This window comes from Enoplosus armatus, chromosome 16 (genome assembly GCF_043641665.1).
Source record: "Enoplosus armatus isolate fEnoArm2 chromosome 16, fEnoArm2.hap1, whole genome shotgun sequence".
NCBI classification, from domain to species: Eukaryota; Metazoa; Chordata; class Actinopteri; order Centrarchiformes; family Enoplosidae; genus Enoplosus; species Enoplosus armatus.
In genome coordinates this window covers 12,085,635-12,098,128 of record NC_092195.1, presented here as the reverse complement: position 1 = coordinate 12,098,128, position 12,494 = coordinate 12,085,635, and positions in this window count along the sequence as shown.

Sequence of the window (12,494 nt, the reverse complement as noted above, 5' to 3'; positions counted from 1 at the left end):
AAAAGTACAGTTACAGTATATGCAGCTCAGTCTTAAAAACGAAGCCACACACACACACACACACACACACACACACACACACACACCCATGCAGTAGATTGGGGATCGTGGAATTCAGATGAGAAGCCGAGCGGCTGATGGCGGCTGTCAAGTGCTGCAAAGAATCTGCCTTTGCATTCCTGCGGTTTAACACTATGCTTTGAAAAACAAGGGCTGACCGTGTCCCCGGAAACACCCCACCCCTCCCCACTCCCTTCCACACTCCACCCCTGTATGTCATAAAAATATCAGTGGGACGCCAGCTCCTGCCTAAAGTGAAGAAAGTGGGAAAAGAAAGGGAAATAGTTTCGAGGGCATGCCCCTTTATAGACACACACACACACACACACACACACATGCAGCAACACATGCACACATGCAGCAACACATGCACACATGGCAATCACCAAAACGTAAGTGTTGTATTTGGTGGCTTCCCCTAAGTACAGTATAGTTTCAACAGCTTCTAATTGACAGCATGATATACCAGAGTCCATGAAATGTTTTAAAAATATCCATTATATTGGCAAAGATGACAACGTTTCTTGTATACTGTATGTTTAGCATGGAGTGCACATGAGGACGCTGTGGTGACACCTCAGCTGACTGCCAGCTGTGTGTGACCACCCAGCACAGATAAAAGAGCAGTTGTGAAACTGAAATGACTGACTCGGAGGGGGTTGGAGAGTGAAAGTTCATTCTTGACTTTGGGCAGTCTTAACTCAAGGTCCTCTTACTAGCTTTTGCACTTATGGAGCTTTCAACAACATCTTGCAGTCATCATCAGTGGATACAGATTTGTTCATGGATGTTGTTGTCATGGAGATGGCTCGGATGTCATCATGTGACCCAACTACTGAATTTCAGTCACATGATAATAGGAGGTCATAATATGGTATACTTAAGTCACGTGATGACAAGTGAGCAAACTACATCTGTTGATGAAGACTTTGAGATGTGGATGAGAGCTCCGGAAAAAGCCAGTAAGCAGACCTTGTGTTAAAGGAAGCTGTCTGCTAAATATAAGGGTACAGCTAGCAGCCAGTTAACTTAGCTTAGCATAAAGACTGAGAACGGTCGGAAACAGCTAGTCTAGCTCCGCCTGATGGTACCAAAAACTGATTAGCATTTTGTTTAATCCATACAAAAACCCCAATGTAAAAATGAATGATTTGATGGACCAGAAACAGACCAACAAGTTACATAAAATGTCTGCTGGACAGATAAGGGTTTCCAGTTGTCAGTCACAGTTATTCAGCTTTAAGTCTTTGCAGAAAATGGTTTCAAGTTTCATGTTTCTATCAGTCTCAGCAAAATGGAGCGACATATATATTTTACTTTCACATCATGATAAGAGACTCTATTATCATTGATATTGGTTAGTAATGGCCCACCGTGTTAGGTCAGCAGTTCAGACCCATATTTATGTTTCTTTTGACACATCTGCTGAATGTGAGAACAGCACTTGTCACAGCTGCACGTTGGTGGTTTTTAGAAGCTGCTCTGAAGTGACATTTTAATCTGACAAATTTCTCTGGATGATTCAACTTGGCAGCACCATTAACTCCCATCTGTTCCACACAAACACTCACTGAAAGGATGCATCAGACATGCAGTCACGACAGACTATTTCTGAATGCGTTTGTCTGTGCACTTGCAGCGTGTATGTGTGGCTTTATGCATATGTGTGAATGACTGTTTGTGTGTGTGGGAGTGTGCGTGGGCTGCGAGGGTGAGGCGGCCAGTTCACCACAAAAGACATGCAGTTGAACAGAGAGCACGAAGCATATGACCAGCCCTGAGGAAATGTGTGTGTGTGAGAGTGTCTGTGTACAAAACATTTCAGTGCTGCTTTCAAACCTCTGCAGCCAGAAAAGATTTGATTTTAAACTTTAACTCAGTTTGGCACCTGTGGTACCAGGGAAAACTACAGTCCTCAAAAAAATACAACGCAAATTTGATGTAGCTTAAATACATTTATCATGTTTTTTATTCTTCCTTTTTTGTTTCTTTGCTTTGTTGTTGTGATTCGTTGTGTGAGTGATAAGTAATTGTATCAGCCCAGTATCCTGCGAAGTACCTCACCATTTACATCCAGCTCAAAAGTTCAGTACAAATGCAGAAAGTAATGGTCTCTATACATACTGTATGTAGCAGAGTGGAAGAAAGCACTTCTGACTTTCTTTCAGGAGACTGGGTTTCACTTTGCGTCAATAGGCATTTGACGCAACTCCCTAAGAGGAACCGCCCTTTTTTTCTAATATGCATTTGAACCACCAATGGGAACGCTGAGGTGGGACACTTTTGTCTGAACCAATCACTGTACACTTGCGTCACTGAAGGTTCCGCTTGTGCTGCGAGAGTACCTTTCTTTGGAGTAGGAGCTAAGAAATCCCTTCAAAACATCATCATTGAATGTAATCTGGGGTTTTGCAGAATCGTCCAATATTGTCGTTGTTGGTTGAATTTTATTTGAATCTTGAGTCAGTAAGACCAGTTTAAATGAGCAGAATTATGAGCACTTTCTGCTGATCCAGGGCCTGTGATAAAGGCTGCTCTGAGCCGTAAGGTCTAAACATCTCAGTCAGAAGGAGACCTGACTGACATGCAGCCTTCCACACCGATGTTGAGTACAAAGAATGCTGGGATTTCTGTTTGTACATTCTTTTGTGTCCTCAATGTCGGAGACACAATCTCAAAAACACACGCATAAAAGCTGATGCTGGGTATTAAACCAATCCGGGCCAACTGTGCCGCTCAGAACCAGACAGCCTCCATCAAAGGCAGCGTGCCCCCGCTGCTGAGAAGCCGCTGTATTGCCTGCCGCAGGGGTTGGCATGGAGGTTGAAATGTCATGTATACAAGGCCTCCTCTGCCAAGGCAAAATGACAAAAATGCATTTAGTTTGACAAAAGAGGTGTGACATACTCTGCGTGGCTCTGCTGCCAAGCCTGCAGTGAGAGAATAATTCACTGAGAAATGGAAATGTTCGCCGAAAACAATCTACAAGATAATTTTGGTGAAAATTAATCTGCTTTCCTCTCACTGTGCTTGTTGAATTATCTTCCAATGTGAGGTGCACGCTGGTTTCTGTTCTGGTCAGACAGTGGCATTCTAATTTGATTTAACGGTATTACATATTTAGGAGCCCCTGCACGCCTGCTTGAGGAGATTTCAAGCTGCCTTGCACCTCCGGATTAGCGGCATTATATTTACATTACAGAGACATTAGATTTCCTTATATGACTTTCAGTGGCAGTGATGAAAGCCATTTCTGAATATATGCACGCTGCTATCCTGAAATCAATCGGCTGATTTCCATTTTTGGACGGGAACACAGCCCGTCCAATATTTATTCAGGTCAGGCCATCGTGTTTTCCCACATGCTATGAATTCATTTGGAGTGGAAATGTGCTTATATATCTCAAGTGTGTGCTGTTTTGTCTCTCAGTCTCTCCCCTAATACGCACACTCACACAGACACACCATAATGGCATTTTATAGCAGTTCTGCGCTGGCTAATTGTTGTGTTTGGCCTGCTTCTCAGAGTACGAGCAGGCAGGTGGCAGGTTATGTTTTATTTTTCTGCAAATCTAAACAACATAAAGTGTTGGAGACAGGCAACTTCCCCAATTGAGCAGCCGGCAGGAGTCAGTGAACCACAAAAGCTTTATTGCTTGTTAGCGAGGAGAGGGAGGAAGGGGGGTGAGGGAAGGGAGTGAGAGAAAACAAGTGAGAGAGTGAGAGATGAAAATAGGCAGCATTTGTGTTTGTGTGTGTGTACTTGTGTGTGTGTGTGTGTGTGTGTGTGTGTGTGTGTGTGTGTGTGTGTGTGTGTGTGTGTGTGTATGTATGTGCATATGTATGGTGAGACCCCAAGCCTAATCCTGCTCCAATCTCAGGCCATAATAGAGGCGTTTGGTTTTCCAAAGCCAGAGGCAACGTCCAGTTCACTCAGAGATTGGTGGGTGCAGACCTGATGTCAAAGGTCATCATCTGGATAGTTTTAGCTATTTGGGAACGTCCCCTTTAGCGTTGATTGAGGTCATGCAGTGTGGCCTCAAAACCTGTGACCCCTAATCCCCTCTGTATCCCCTCTCTCATCTGGCTGTTGGCACAGGCGAAAAAGTCTTTTTTTTGTCAATGCAAATAACCAAGAAACTCAAAATGGAAACTTTTTTTTATGTTTTTCTTTATTGGATAAAGATGTACTGTGGCATTTATTTTGGCTGTCTTAGCCAAGGAAAGACCTTAGATAGAAAAATCTTCAGGGGAATAGTTTATTTCCATTGTGAAACCTCTGATTATTTCACTGAATGCACTTTGATTAACAAGTCTTGGCAAAAAACATTGAATACTCAGAAGAAACACACATGTAGACTTAACGGTTATCCTACACAGCAACAAAATGATGCAGAGAAACTGCAGATTCCAATTCTCATCCTTAACATCCTTAACTTACGGCATTCATAAATGTACCTTATCAAGGTTGCATATGAATACTTGATAGCTTTTCAGATTGAAAAGATGCTCTATTTACGCAAACAAACCAAGACCAACGACTGACCAGCATTGGCCTGAATTCCCTGTTTGCACCAGCCAATGACTGATTGAGCCTCAGTGTCGCTTTATCCAATATACTTTTATGTGCTCCCACTGTGTTAATAACATGAAGTTTATGGAGTGTGCTCAGTAATTAAATAATGCAGAATGACTTTGAGGGGAACACAGTGGATTTTTTTTCCATGCGCGTTCTGCACCGCGGCCCTCTTGTGGCTCTAATGGGAAACAGATGGCGGGCAGAGGTTGGCCAACCGGGACAGGCGGTCGGCACCGCAGACTGAGACCAGCGGGGAGTGTCCTGAAACTTGTTCACCACATTACTGTGCCCCACATGCCATGCCTGGGGCCACTGAGTGTGTCAGTGTGTGTGTGTGTGTGTGTGTGTGTGTGCGCGCGCGAGTGTGTGTTTGGGACATAAAGAGACAGAGAGAGAGACGGCTACTCTGACACCTGAATCAGAGAAAATAAACAGAGTTAAAGTGCCACACTATATGGATTAATGTTCTTTATCACATGGTGGCACAGAAACGTGTTAAATGATGAGCTTTGTTTTGCTATTATCATTAGCAAGTTTATCAATTTGTTCTTTGGATTTGTAGATTTGTAACGAATAAAACTCAGTTTTTATCACTGAATAATGACTTTTCTTCCCCTCACTAAACGTAACTCTGGTCTTCACCAGACTCTATCCAATTTCATACAACCTCCATGGCCTGGAGCAAGGCTAGACCATTAAAATATATTGCCACAGAAGCATCTGTTGGGTGGAAGGCATTAAATACAAACAACTTGACAGTAAAAGAGCCAATTTATCTTGGATCCAGGCTGTCTCGCTACTGGTTCCAGTAGCAGAACACTCCCTAATTATTAACCTATAACTCCCACAAGTTAGTTTGAGATTAGCCAGACTCTGAACACTTGACTCATGAGTCTTTTAAAGAGGTTCTGCCATTTTTAACGGGCTTTTTGTTATAGCAGTATAATTTGTTCAAGTGTGATTATCACTTCCTGAATTCTTTTTTTCCTTCTATCATGCTGAATGTACCTGCTATGGACATACTTTAACAGCGGTATAACTCATCAACATTACAGGTTTATAGGTGTTTTTGGTAAGCAGCAGTCGTGAAGAAAACCCTACTCTAAGACCCTCTATTAATTTTTTAATACCACAAATGAATCTACAAGTGTTATGAAGGCGTGAAGTTAATTTGCTGCGTTGACTCTATGCCTTGGGAAGGGCTCACGGTGGGACAGTCCCTAGTTTGGACACCGGGATGGGGAAAAGCCTTTTGATTAATCATACAAATCCTCCTCAGAATGCTCCAGAGGACTGATGGGATGTGGCGTTTCAAAAGATCTGTGGGTCAGAGAGCCTTTGAACTTTGACCCTTGAACTGTGGCTTTTCACAAAGGCCCGGAGACAAAGGGGGTGAGCAAAAGTTGCACCTCCAGAGCTGCACAGCATGAGCATCATGGAATACAAGAAATGTGACATTTGGTGAGGAAAAAAAGAGCTAAAAGAGGTAGAAAGTTAGCAGTAAAGAGTTTTGCAGGTCAGAAAGATGAAGTTATGACTCTGACATTTGTATTCTGAAGGGATCATATTGTTAACTGGTGTATTTAGAGGGACACTTAAAATATATCCCATTTGGAAATAGCATGCATGTTAATTGTCAAGCTTAGATCTCTTGAATAAATAAAGAAGAGAAAATGAGAGAGTGCAGGACAGCTAGAGAAAGCCATTGAGGGTTGGCAGCCCTCCTGTTTGATTAGCCATTAGCCTCTGGTGATGGGAGTCACAGTCAGAGCGCCACTCCCTTTGATTACAGCACAAGAGAACGACGGAAAAATACATCTCCCCAGCCAATACATATCACTTCAGGGGGCTGATTTGGCTTGTCGCGTTTTCACTCCCTCTCATGTTGTAATCAGACATGCTGTCATTGTGGAGAAAAGAAAAAAAAACAATTAAACATAATCATACATAAACATACAGTAATAAGTAGAGTCAGAACTTTTGAGGGGCAGGGGTTGAGATTTGTTGGATTCCAAAATGCATCTGAATGAGCCAACAAACTTGTTGAAACGGTTTCAGAGGACTATCTGGAGAGCTGAAATTGACGGATAGCTTCACCCACCAGGAGTCATTTTCATGCAGGGAAGGCAAACAGCAAAAGTCAGGAGGGTGAGAAAGAGGGCAGGCCTAAACAACAAAATAGATGAGTTTTTAGGATCCGCCCCTGCTCAAAGCTACATGGTAATCAACATTTTTATGATGCCAAGGACTTTGTGTTGACTTAATAAAGCCTCCTTTCAAGTAAAGAGAATACTTGCCAGCATAATGCTACGGGTCCAACAACAAAAACAACTGATTACTTTCAGTGTAATACTGAAGGCTGCTTTTGAGGAACACTTTCCGGTCATTCAAACGACGGTGACAAAATGCCTCCACCCTGCTGATGTGTGCTTGAAAGTGACAATAACTCCCAGCTGGCTCCAAGGGTCACTGTTCTTTACTCTGATCTCCCTGAATGGAAGCTAAAGGGCAAAATTTCTCTTTGGGGCATCGATTGACTATCAATGAAGCTCATGAAAACACGTTGAAATTTAATTGTGATAAATATGCACAAATAACGGTCAACGGTTCATAAATGATGCGTCAACACCTGAGGTAAATCTTGGGCTTGTGATCCATTCCAAGATAAATTTGGCACTCTTTACTCCAGGAGAAGTGCAGCGTTGAACACAACAGCTGGCAGTTCATGCCCCCTGCTATTTTCTCTCCAACACACCCCTAATTTCTTTTCGGCATCCCCCTCCCCTGCTTTCATGCTTGACTTGCAGCAGCTTTTGTCCAGTGGAAGAGGAGCTCGTCAGTGAGGGGGGAGTTGGGGTGAGGGGACGGTGGTGGTGGTGGTGGTGTTGGGGCCCAGTGGCTGGACTGTGCTGTAAAATGGCTGAAGGAGGCTTCCCAGTACTGCACTCAATCCTTCACATGTGCAATCAACACTTGAGGAACATGCTCTTTTCATCTTGAGGCCTGCCAGTCGTAACATGTGTCAATAAACCCATGTGCTGTTCCCTCTTCCTCTCGGGTTTTACCTACTCCCATGTTCCAACTCCTTCCTCCCTCTTGTTTATGTTGGGGTACTCTCTTACAAACATAACACTTAACACACAAAACTCTACCTGCAAGTGAAACACCTCCTTACTGCCTGTGATGTACTATGTGAAAACAAATCAAATGGATGTCCATCATTTCTCCGCTTCTCTTCCATTCACCATGTCTAGTCCCTACAGGTTCCCTGGTGTGCATCATCTTTGTATATGTATGTGTGTGACATGATAGCCTGAGGGCTACAAAGCTGATCATCCACTCACAGGACCTCCTGCAGTGTTTCTAGTCAGGGTTAAACCTGCCAAACATGACTCTTGAAGACTAAGTGAAACTGTCATATTCTTACACTAGAAGCTGGAATGGGATCTTTAATGACACAGTGGCATCATACTGATTACTAGAAAAGTCTGGTGAAGTATACAACTCAGTAACAGTCTCCTGTTGCAGTCCTCAGACAGTATTGTATGTACAGTGATTTGGGGATCATGCAAATAAAACAAAGATTCTACAGCCATGCTAGCGGCTCTTTGATGGGAATGTCTTTTTTGCAGGTATTGGGCGAAATGAGATTTTGACCTGATAATGGCACTAGATGAGAAGTTAAGGGATCCCCAAAATTATTACAATTCATCCTGAGGTGGACATGAATGTCTGTACCAAATTTCATGGCAATCTAACAAAAGATTATTGAGACATTTTGCTCTGAACAACAAATGTCAACCTCATGGTGGAGCTAGAGGGAAACTCAGTGAGTGACCGAAGTATCAGGATTAATTCTCTGGGAAATATGGATACCTGCACCAAATTTCATGCCAATCTATCCAACAGTTGTTGAGACATTTCACTTAAAAACAAAAATGTCAATCTGATGGTGGCCCTGAGGAAATGTCAGAGAATCACCAAAGTCTGTAGGATTCATCTTCTGGGGACCATGAATGTCTGTACAACATTTCATGAAAATCCATCCAATAGTTGTTGAAATACTATCTGGACCCAAGTGGTGGACTGACAGACAGACAATGCCTTCCCTAGAGCCAGGCCTCTGGCATGGCTAAAAAATATGTAAAAAAAATGGTGACTACAAAGAGGGGGTCTGGGGCGCCAGACAGAGGAAATGGCTGGGCATTTGTTGGCCTGCTCGTATTAGAGAGTGTTCGGAGTCAAACGAGATTGTAAAAATGCCGATCTTAACAGGCAGCAGCAGGATGTGTGGCTATTAAAGGAGAGCAGCCAGGTACACGCATGCAAAGCAGCACACACACACACACACACACACGTACCGGCACACACTGAAAACGCAGATTGCATGCAAATGGGCAGACGCATCACACTTTCTAATCAGACTTTACACTCCCTCCCTCCCACAGCAGGCTGGCCACGTGCTTCGTCCCCACAGCATTGTGGCTAATTCTGCCATTGAAAGCCAGTGCTGCGCGCTAAGTCGCTACTAGATGGTGGAAATTGATTAGTGTGCAGAAGACTCGCCCATGGTAATGAAGTTAGAGCTCAATCAGCTAATTATAAAGCATGTGACGTGTGTGTGTGTGTGTGTGTGTGTATGTGTTTACACAAATGCATATGGATGGGAGGATATTGGCAAACATTACATGTGCAGACATGTTGGTATACACATGTATGCTTCGTTGTGTACACACCTGCGTGTAAACATAAAAAGGTTCACAGTAACACGATAGTAGCTAAAATAAATTCCTTTAGGGCCAGTACGGTTCAAAATCACGTCCGCTTTCCATCTCTCCTCACTGCTTTCACTGTACATCCATCCACCATCACTTTATTTTTCTCTCTTCTTGTGTGTCTACCTCCTTCTCGTTCACTGGCCTTCTCTCTGCTCTCATCGTAAGCACAGACTTGGCTGTCCATCCCCAGAATTTTAAGCCAATCAGCCAGGCGTTCCACACATCCTTAATGAGCTCACGGGGGATGTGACTTGACTAGGGCGACAAGCGCCCACCGCTTCCCAAAAAATCAACATCCAGCTGCTAGCGTCTAATTGTCAAGTAAGTGGCAAATCATAGTAATATGGCAGACAGTGGGGAATCCACATTTTTACAGGCACTCACACACAGAAACACACACACGCACACTCTGAAAAAAAGAAAAAAGTCCTTGTTTCCTTGATGGTTTTCTCTTAAAAGTAAATTAATTCTCAAATTTTCTTATCAGACAAAACTATGAGGACATTTTTTTGCACAAAATTAAAGTTAAAACTACATCACAGAGGAGATGCACTGTCTTCAGGCTTCTGCACGGCTTCTGGGTAACTGGGTCTTGTGTGAGTTTCTGAAATAAAAACATTATTAAATATAGTTTGTTCATTTCTAACCTAATTCAAGAACAGAACTGACATTAGACTACTACATTAGTCTCTCTGCCCTGCTTCATTAAGGCCCTGTTTTTTTTCCTGCTGGATGCAGGCTATGAGTGTACCGGTCGCTATGGCAACACAGTCATAATTTATCATAACCAAGTGGCTAATATGCCTATAAGCACTCTGAGATCTTTGACCCCACACTCACTGGCTGAAACACTTAATATTCCCATTCCATTGTCTGCTAATTCTTCTCCCCCCTCACTCTCTCACTCTCTTTCTCTCTCTCTCACTCACCAGCTCTCGTTAAACGCATGTAATTGCCTAATTCAACATGCATTAGAAATGTAGTGTTTAAGTAATCATCTCAGATAAGATTGGGATAACATTTCAATTACCTTGTCGTTGCGTTATCTTTGCCGCAGTGTACATAACAATTAAATAATCAGCACAGCTTGACAGCAACAGCTGCTATGTATACACAGCATGCATTCGCGTATTCATAAATCTCATTTTATAGGATGCGCTTTACCATGTTTTTCCTTTCAACTGGGAAAAAGTAAGAGGAGTGCAGTTTGAACTGTAGAAACTGACTATCAACTTAACTGAGCAAAGTGTGCATTATAGGCTGTTGCCTGCAGGTGTAACTGTGCCATTTATTCAATGTACGGTGTTAGTTCATTGCTTACATGTTTATGCAAAACTTTTGACAAATCGCTAACAGTCAAAACTAAGAAAAAAAAAAACAATCTCCCAGGTGGTTAATGAGAATAATTCAAATAATGTTAAACAAAGGAAATCAATGACTTTGGTCATAGTTGATAGAAAGAAAAACGTCTGGCTGTTTGAGATGATTTCCCCCAAATTGCAGTTCCCCTTGAGCTTCATGACTAAAAGCCGCACAGATGACTTGCAGAAAGAGTGGCAGATGTTTTCTGTTAAGTGGGGTTGCCCTTAAATAAGCTTGGGTTGCCACTTCCACTCCTTCCCTTCGCTAGCTACACATTTTTATTAAAAAACATGTGAGGAATGTTGGCTAATAACTTCCTTTCTGAGTCTTGTGGCTTTCTAGGTGAATGGCACAGTGCATGTGTGTGTGTGTTGTTGCTGCTGTGTGTGTACATGTTCTTGCTGTTGTTACCTAGTAACAAAAATGCTGCCAACTAATTCTTTCTTCTCTATCTACATCCAGAGACGAGCCATCTGGAAATGTTGATATCAACGGTTGCACTGAAACAGCGTTTTGATAAGGCAACAATTAACCCCTTAACCATTACACTCTCTCTCACACACACTGAGCCTTTGAACGTTTCCCCTGCATGACTTGCAGATAGATTGCAGATGCGGATAGAAAGGTCGGTAGAAACAGAGAAATACAGGTAGATAGGATGACAAACCATGTTCGTGCCAGTACGATAAAACCTGCACATATTCTAAAATGCTCTAGTTTGTCTAGCATGTGGGTTGGGACAGTTACAGCCGGATATCCACTTCTACTTCAAAACTTGTTTTTCACTGCCTGAGACAGATAGCAATCTGACACTGTTCACTTGCGACTTCAAAGTATCACAGTATGACATTTGTGATGTTTATGAGGGGGAACACTAGCTGTACTGTTGCAGAGAGTTGAGACTGGGGCGGATGAGGCCTTACTACATATTAGTAAAAACGCCTGCAAGGAAGTTGTGTTTCTCCCCCCTTCTATTTATGGGTTTGGGGGAAAAACGCACTCACATGCCCAAGACTTTTTAATCCACGGTCATAGCCTAGTCTGTATAAATTAGTCTGTATAAAAAAAGTGGCTCTTATTGTTGTATGTTCATGAGAAAATAATGGGATTTCACAAAAAAGAATTGCAAATGACATCAAGGACATTTAGAGCACATCAGCCAAAAATAATACATCATTAGCTTTATTGCTATGTTGTTTACAGGGAACAATGAAGAATTTATGAGGAGGATCATTTAATCAACAAAACATACAAATGACGATTAATAAGGAAGCAGAGCGGGATATCCCGGAGATGAGAATATGTAAATGTTTGTATTTGCCCTCACTAGAAATCCTTTTTTTCTTCCACTTAATGAATTCAAATGTGTTGCACAGTTATATTTAGATTCTAATTCTTTGTTCTTTGAAAACAAGTCTTTATTTTATGTTTGCCTTTGTCAAGCTTAATGAACAAAGAAACAAACATCTGAGTTCATTCATGGTGTTAAGGCATAACATTAGACAGAATTTTAGAGTAGATACCGGTAAGTAAAAAAGTGTTTCACTAAATGTTCATGGTTTTTAAGTAAATGTGGCATTTTGGCTACTTATGAGGCACAGAAAAAAAACACGCTTGATAAAGACACACAGCAGTTAGTGGGTCCGACCACAGACTTATATTTAGATCAGGGAAACCACAATGTCTTGTTTCTCAACCGTCTCTTCTTCTCTCAC